This window comes from Euprymna scolopes, chromosome 42 (assembly GCF_053919585.1).
Source record: "Euprymna scolopes isolate OS-2025 chromosome 42, ASM5391958v1, whole genome shotgun sequence".
In the NCBI taxonomy this organism is placed as follows: domain Eukaryota; kingdom Metazoa; phylum Mollusca; class Cephalopoda; order Sepiida; family Sepiolidae; genus Euprymna; species Euprymna scolopes.
Window position 1 is genome coordinate 8,847,831 of NC_136523.1, and position 8,934 is coordinate 8,856,764.

The following is an 8,934-nucleotide window of genomic DNA, read 5'->3' on the forward strand; positions in this document are numbered from 1 at the left end:
TTTTTGCTTTCATATTACTCTTAGACATTTTATTCATAACAAGTCGTCTGCCTTTTTTCTTATGACGTCACTAGTATGATAAGCGTGACTTGCTGGAGAATATCCGATTTTCTTTTCAGCGCGTGTCGACTTGGATCGAAAACACACCGTGGGCAAGTATGCACCGGCTGGCGTCACTCATACGACAAGAAGGAGCCGTAATCCAGACGGGCCAACCCCTTTCCGAGCAAGGAGAGCCGACCGGACGGGAGGAAACGTCATACATGTAGGCGTTGTGTAAATTCAAATACGAATCGATAATTTCAGAAGACAATACCACGCAGATGTTTTTAAAAAGAAAGGTTTTGTTATTTAAATATTCAAATCACATCTAATTTCAACAATATGAGTCTGCGTTTTCTTATTTTATTCTTGTTCATACATTGTGGTATCAGAAAAAGGCAAACTCCGCGGTAGCGACAGCATGTAACAAAGAAGGAAAAAAAAAACACAATTGTTCCCATATTTGATATATTGAATTGTCGAAACTAAGTTTATTTTATTTACTTTAATTTTTTAAACACACACACACACACACACACACACATATATATATATATATATATATATATATATATATATATATATATATATATACACACACATATATATCCATATATATATATATATATATATAAATATATATATATATAATTATGCGTTGTATTGTCTCCTTAAATTTTTAATTAATATCTCTAGTTTCGTTAATTTTTTTATTTTAACGTTGCCTAAATAAAAATAAACGCTTCATTTATTATTTACTAGCAGACCTGTGCCTTGTCGTTGCCCGAAAAAAAAAAAGAAAAGATGCTCTGACCTAAAACGTCAACTGACCGCAAACGCTATTTTTACTATACAACGATACACTTCTATAAACAGAAATACTACTAAATATAATATTGCGAAGAATAATTGTTTATGGGGAAATATCAAGCTCTAGCGAGGATAAAGGCTAATGAGTGTCAGATTGGCGAAGATGAACAATCGTGCGCATTTGGTGACGTTTAATTGCTAAAGAGAACGCCTCAACAAGAACCTGTTTATAATAGACTTGAATAGGACCGTGTCATAGTCAGCTGGGAAGCAGTCCTGAGGTGTTCGTTTTCAGACGGTTAGTTTCGGGAGGTAAACTTTGCTCGTGTAATGTTCGTTTAAGTTAAGTTACAGAGAAGGTAAAGTAACATTTTGACGGTTGCAGTAGCCAGAGAAACATCTGAACTGAGAGTCAAACAAGGGGTGGAAGAATGCCAAATCTGTGTCGCCAACGAATACAAAGATGAAAAAAATCTACTTACAACATATTTATTCATATAATTATAAAGTTATATATATATATATATATATATATATATATATATATGTATGTCACTTCAGAATTATATAAATAAATATGTTGTAAGTATATATATATATATATATATAATTTCATAATTATATAAATATGTTGTAAGTATATATATATATATATATATATAACGTCATAATTATATAGATAAATATGTTGTATATACATTTATATATATATATATATATATATATATATATATATATATAATTCAAACACGGTAGTGTTTGAATATATGATTAACTGGCAGTTTTAATCATTTAGAACCGCCTTAAAACTTCACCGTTCACTCACTTATTTTTCGACCCAATTTCAAACAATTATCACAGTTAATAGATCATTTTCTCAGGTATATTTTTTATCAATTTTCGTTTAGTAAAACAATTGCTACGATGAATTTTCTGGTGTTAAAAATCCTAAAAAATGTGTAAGGCCGTGAGCGACGCTTTTTAATGACTGATTTCCATAGCAATTGTCGCAAAAAGAGAAGTAACTTGTCAAATGAAAGAATGAAAGGGAGCTAATTGGGGGTATTTTATTGAAAGCAGACGAGTGCCGTGCATTGTTATTACATATGTGTTTATGTTGGCAAAAAAATAAGACTTTAATTTAAAAAAAGAACAAGTGAATTTATTGGAAGCCTTTAAAAATCAGTGATTGCAATAGTAAAATGCGAGCATAAAAAGTAATATGCTTAAGCTTATATCGTGCCTCAAACAAAAAATTATTCAGGCGAAATACTGTAGCTTCGGGAAGTGTTGTGGAGTTTTGTCGGCCTCTAACTATTTAGCTGAGGTCGACGACTGTCGTAAAGAACTAACTTTTCACCACAATTCACAGCTCGGTCAAAAAAAAAACGGATCGTTCTTGTTGCATAGAATAGTGAAGATGACACTTCATAACTGGGTTCCATTTGGTTTTCGTTTAAAAGTATGGGCAAAATTTGAAAATACATTATGTTGCATAGGTGTACATATTGGAGACATGTAACGGGGAACTCATAATAGATGGATAACGATGGTGATGACACTACTGAGGGGAAAGAAGACATTTATGTCTGACTGAGATGATTCTTGCTAACACATATTAATACGGACTGGGAATATTATTAAACAGCATTTGCTACACTGCTAGGAAAAGGGTTAAAGTGACTCCTCATGCACATTTGAAAGTTAAGAAAATCGGAGACCTAGTATTGCATAGGGGTACATATTGGGGACACAATTACGAGGACTCAAAACAGATGACGATGATAATGAGGAAGAGAAGACATCATGACGGCTGTGATGATAAATATGAAGGGAGACATTTATATCAGACTGGTAACTTTCTTGGAGGTTTCATATTAATACGGACTGGGAGATATGATGTGAGTTCTTAACACAGAGGAGGGAAGGACACATAATACTTGGAAGGAGTTACACAAAATTCATTGCAAGATGATGATAAAACACATTTAACTTTTTGGCTGTAAGGAATGACGACACGAGACAGACTGTTACAAACATAGATGGTTCCTTTATTTTTCAATCAACCGATCGGTGATGTCAGGAATTCAAACTTTGATTTACATGGTCTATTTCATCCCTTCCCTTCTAAGGAGCTCTCCTCTCCAACCGACTATCACCGTGTGTGGCCTGCTCTGTATCTCTGATCCTTATCCACTTTAACTTCGGACCCTCAGATTCCTATATTGATAAATCTCTTTTGTTCATGGCGTCAGAAGTGAGTTTACTAACGTGACTACTTCACGTGGATTTACAAATGTTTGTCCAAACACACTTTCGGCAAACAAAGAATCCTCAATGAAATTCTGACCTATTTTTTAAACAATATATTTAACTCACATTGTGCATTCATTTAACTGACATATTTAGTATCCAGATTTAAAAAAAAATGGACAATCGATTCTTTTTCCGACATAAACAATATTTAACTATTTCTAATAGAATTAACAATATTTAACTATTTCTAATAGAATTAACAATATTTAACTATTTCTAATAGAATTAACAATGGACTTAATTTCTAATATTCAATTCTCCATTATCTTTAACACTAGCCTACAGGGTTCGTTTCTAACCTTTTCCTAATATAACTTTTATGTATCTAGTATGTCTTCTTACTTACATGAGAAGGTGGAAGCCCTTTCATGAAAAAGTTATTTAAAATAAAAAAAAATAAAAAATCCGCAACAACTTTCTTCTGAACTTAATACACGAGGTTTGCTTAAGATTTGCAAAGCCAGACTCTTCTTGGCCTTCGGGTCAAGATCAAAGTGTAGTATCTGTTCCGGCAGATACTGCAAACTATGCCTAGCTATGACCAGCAAAGACCAGATGTGGGGGCAACCCCACATGCCTGACCTTTAACCAGCTCCCATTTCCCACCTCTCGGGAGCTGATCCCCTTTTTCCCTTCCCCCTCCCTTCGTTCCTCACATTAAAAATTGGCCTTGTGCCTAATTTGCTCGGTGGGGGAGCAAATAAATACCATCTGTTCTTCAGATGCTGCACTTCCATTTCTTGTTCTCTTTCGGTGGAGGAGAAATCCTTCACGACTGAGACAATTTTTATTTTTGTACCTGTTTGTGATACAATATAAAGTTTCATAACTTCAAATGCACCACACATTAATGTTTATTTCCTTTCGTTGACAAAGCCAATCATGTTCTGAAATGCCCAAAGCAAAAACAAGTTTCGTTTACAAAACTATTAAACTAAAGATCATGAATAAATATTCGAAGATATAAAGAACGTAAACCATAAGACAGTTTTCAAAAATGATTCGGAATTAAATATCCTGAAAAGTGTTGATATGCTGTAAAACATAACCAAACCAAACACCATGAAGAAATATTTGCAGATATAAAGAACTTGAAGCATATATTTTTTTCTAAAATTACGGGATGCATCCTTGCATACCACAAAACATATGTTGATATGCCGTAAAACAAAACAAACAGACCAAACTTCATGAATAAATATTTAGAAATATAAACGAATTGAAACATTGAAAATTAAATTTTCCAAATTAATGGATTTGCAATTAAATCGTCAGAAAAATGTTTAATATAACAACATAAAAACATAACGTTAAAACAAAGAAGATATCTTTTATTCGACACTAGCCTGAGTGCCTGGCGTAGCCCGGGTGTTTGGGGGTGTATATTGAGCAACAAAAAAACAAGTTATAGCAGGCAGGCAGGCTCGAACCCGTACCGCGAAGGAGGAAAAGAATGTGACGTCTTTGCTGTTGCGTCCATCACCAAACCGGAAGTTTAGTAGGTTTAAATTAAGGCTAGTCAATCGAAAATACGGAATGACTTTAGAAAAAATATCAGCGAAAAAGCGATCCCTCCCTGTAAAAAAGTGCAAAGATGAGGATGGGGGAATTAATATTTTTAGCCAATCTTTCGATATTTGCCGTCCGAATGGCGAGCTTCAAAACGATACTGATTTCGTAAAACTCCCTTGCATCTGTCGAAAGTTTAAGGCAGACATACAAACATACATACATACATACATACATACATACATACATACAAAAAAATAGCTTCCGTCAGTCTTGACAGACTATGGATACCGCCTGTACAGGAATTTTTGTGGTAAGAATTTCGCAATCTCCCTTCGCATCTCTCCTGAGTCGACATTGTAGAATACCAGTGGCATGTGGAGATTCAGGGCGACTGGAAATAATGCCGAGATAAGCGGAAAGAACACAAAGAGCCTAGAATTCCCAAATATTAATCTATCTTGTACTAACCAGGCTCAACGTTACTAAACTTCGTTGATCTGACGAGAAACGGTTTGCCAACGTGATTATGGCGTACATACATACATACGTACATATATTAAAACATTCATCCATACATACATACATACATACAAATATACATATATACATACATACATACATGAAGGTTGCAACGTCTTGTCAGACGAGTGCGACTCCCTCAGACACTTAAAGTCCATGAGCCCTAACATGACTTTTTTTCTTTTTTTTTAGTGGTACCAGCGAATTCACACACTCAAGCAGACATGACACTGAAGACGGTCACTGCTATACATACATATATATATATATATATATATATATATATATATATATATATATACATATATATACTTGCACGCATACACACATACATACACACATATATTCATAAACATACACACATATATACATATATACATACATATATACATACACAATACATAATACATAATACATATACATACACGCATGCATACATACACAAATACATACGCATATATACACACATATACAAATAAAAACACACATATACATACCTATACATATACAAATACGTACACATATATGCACATATACATACACATATATTCAAGTACATATACATATGCATACGTATCTATGCATTTATACACAAACATACCCATATGCATATATACACATACATATACATACACGCACAGACATATATTTACATATATACATACAAACACACATAGACATATATATACATATATACATACAGATGCACGCAGATATATACATATACATACCCATGCACATATATAAACATACGTACACATATACGTACGTAAACACACGGATAAATATAATGATGCCAGATCAATTATTACATGCTTCCAGCATTTCAAGCCTACACGCGTCACAACTTTTCCATTGCTATAGGACTATTTTTATAGACAAATGCCCGAGGGAGTATCTATATAAAGATGATGTTACAGAGTTTTAGCTTTGTACGACAGCTAAATCTCTCTGTTTCGGTTCAAAATGTTGAGATCCATATCTGCTTTATGGTATTTTAAATCAGGGATTTGCTTCTCCTAGAGGGGTTGCCTCTCAACCCCACATACACATGGAAATAAACACATGCATGCACACATACATGAATACACACAGAATGTGCGCAAACATACATATGCATGTACACAAACATGCTAACATCCACGCATAGAGGCACACATATAATCATGTACTTACATATGAATACCCACACGTACATATACACATAAATGTAAAATATACATGAAGGAGCGTTCCAAAAGTCATATATCCTCAATGATCAGGATGATGGTGATGGGTACAATTCAATGCGTTTGACAAATAATTTAAAAAATCCAAAACAAACTATATATACATAGAATCAGACGAAAAATCCAAATGAACAGATCAGCGTTTGAAACTTTTTTTTTCTTTTTTTTAAAATAAAATGTTTGTGCACAAAAACTCACGTCCCGAATGCAGACAATGATGACTAACTTCACGCATTATTTTACAACAAAATATACATAGAATCATACGAAAAATGCAAATGAAAAACACAGTTTGAAACGGCTGGAGTTTTGCTTTTTTTGCTTTGTATTTTTTTTAAATAAAATATTTGTACACAAAAACTCACGTCCCGAATGCAGACAATAATGACGAACTTAACGTATTACTTTACAAGTAATACATCCATGATAATTGCAACGCCTTGTCAGACAAGTGCCACTCCCTCAGACACTTACAGCACATGAGCCCAAAAATGACTTCTATCACCACAGGATCATTTTAATAGACAAATTCCTGAGGGAGTATCTATACACATATGATGTTACAGAGTCTTAGCTTTATACGACATCTACACCTCTCTCTCGGATCAAAATGTTGAGATCCAACAACAAGCAATTGCAAGATAGCCAGAAACAAATTAAACTGCAGACCAGCTTAATGCGCGTCCTGGTCTCCTGCTTTGTGTGTTTTTTTTTTTAATCAGAGATTTGCCTGTCCTAGAAAGGTTGCCTTCAACACGGCTTACGGGAGCCCTCTCACCCCCAACACACACATACATACACACAAGCGCACACATTGGTAGTTGGCCGTTGACCCCGAAAAACGGTTGATTCGCCCATTGGAAGGTCTTGTTTTTAATTCTTCAGGGAGACTAGCCACCCTCCTCACCAAGCAAGTCTGGTGGAGGAACCGGTTTAGTCGCCGGTGACCCGACCATGAGGCAGGTAGTACTGGGTTACATGGTACCAGGAGCATATGACAGGACCTGACATGCAATACATACATGCATGCATGCATACATTTAAACATACATTTGAGATTTATATTATGGATTACTTTTTATTAGACAGTTTTCGAATTTGACAGCTTTCGAATTTTTATCAACTAAGAATTGTCATAAATTATGCGTATCCATTCAAGGATAAAAATCGCATCCATGATATTTTTTTATAAAGTGCACAAATGAATTTGAATACATTTAATTTTCGAAAATAAATTTCTTTCCTACAAGTAGAATTTGACAAATAAGTTTTTATTTAAACTCAACTTAAAAAAATTCTTCTAATTTTATATTTGGGGTTTCTATTTCAATAAATATACGGTTATGAGTACAATAGAACCGCGGGATACGGCATGAAAAATTAGTATGAAAATACAGCATTGTATTTAATACGGATGTATATAACACTAACCATTATAAATAACACCGTAGGGCGGGGCAATTACTGTTACCAGGGTCCGAAAAAACATAGCATTCCACATCATAAACTGAAAAACAACGTATCTTAGGTCTACAGTATCCCGGGGTTTCTACTGTATAATAATAATATGTAAGTCACGTCGAAATGAAATTATAAAATACAAAGAGGAGACGGGATCATCGATATAAAACATCAAAAGTATTAGGATTTGAATATTGTATGGAGATTTTTGTATTTTTATTCAATACATTTGTTGATATTGAAAGTAAATAATAATGAAAGTGAAAGTAGATATGAGGTCATAGAAACGTTCCCGTATTTAGTAACATAATAATGAAAACAAAATGTGGTTACACATTTAAACACACACACATACATACACACACCCACATAAATATATATATATTAATATGTCAATAAATCATGGTTGTTTTGATACAGTTGTTGAGATGTAAAAAATGTATTAAAACGAAAACCGAAAATAGATATAAAGTGATAGAACATTTCTTTTATTTGGAAGAAATATATATTGACGAAAAAGTGGCTACACGATAGTAGATATATATTATGATGATGATGATTGCAATGTCTTGTCAGACGAGTTCCACTTCCTCAGACACTTAAAGGCCATGAGCCCAAAAATGGCTTCCATCGCCACAGGACCATTTTTATAGACAACTGCCGGAGGGAGTATCCATACACAGATCATGTGTCAGAGTCTGAGCTTTGTACGGCAGCTAAGTTTCTCTCTCGGTTCAAAATGTTGAGATCCAGCAACAAGCAAGAGCCCTTTCAACCCCAACGCACACACACATACACACAAACACACACGGTGCTAGTTAGCCGTTGTGTGAGTATATATATATATATATATATATATATATATGTGTGTGTGTGTGTGTGTGTGTGTGTGTGTGTGTGTGTGTGTGTGAGTGTGTGAGGAATGGGGAATGAAGTCACAAAGATTATATATTGGTAAATATAGATAGGTTACTTAATCAATAAGGGAATAAAAACAAAAGTTGGGGGATAGAAGGGACTATTTATAGCAAGGCATTACGAAGCC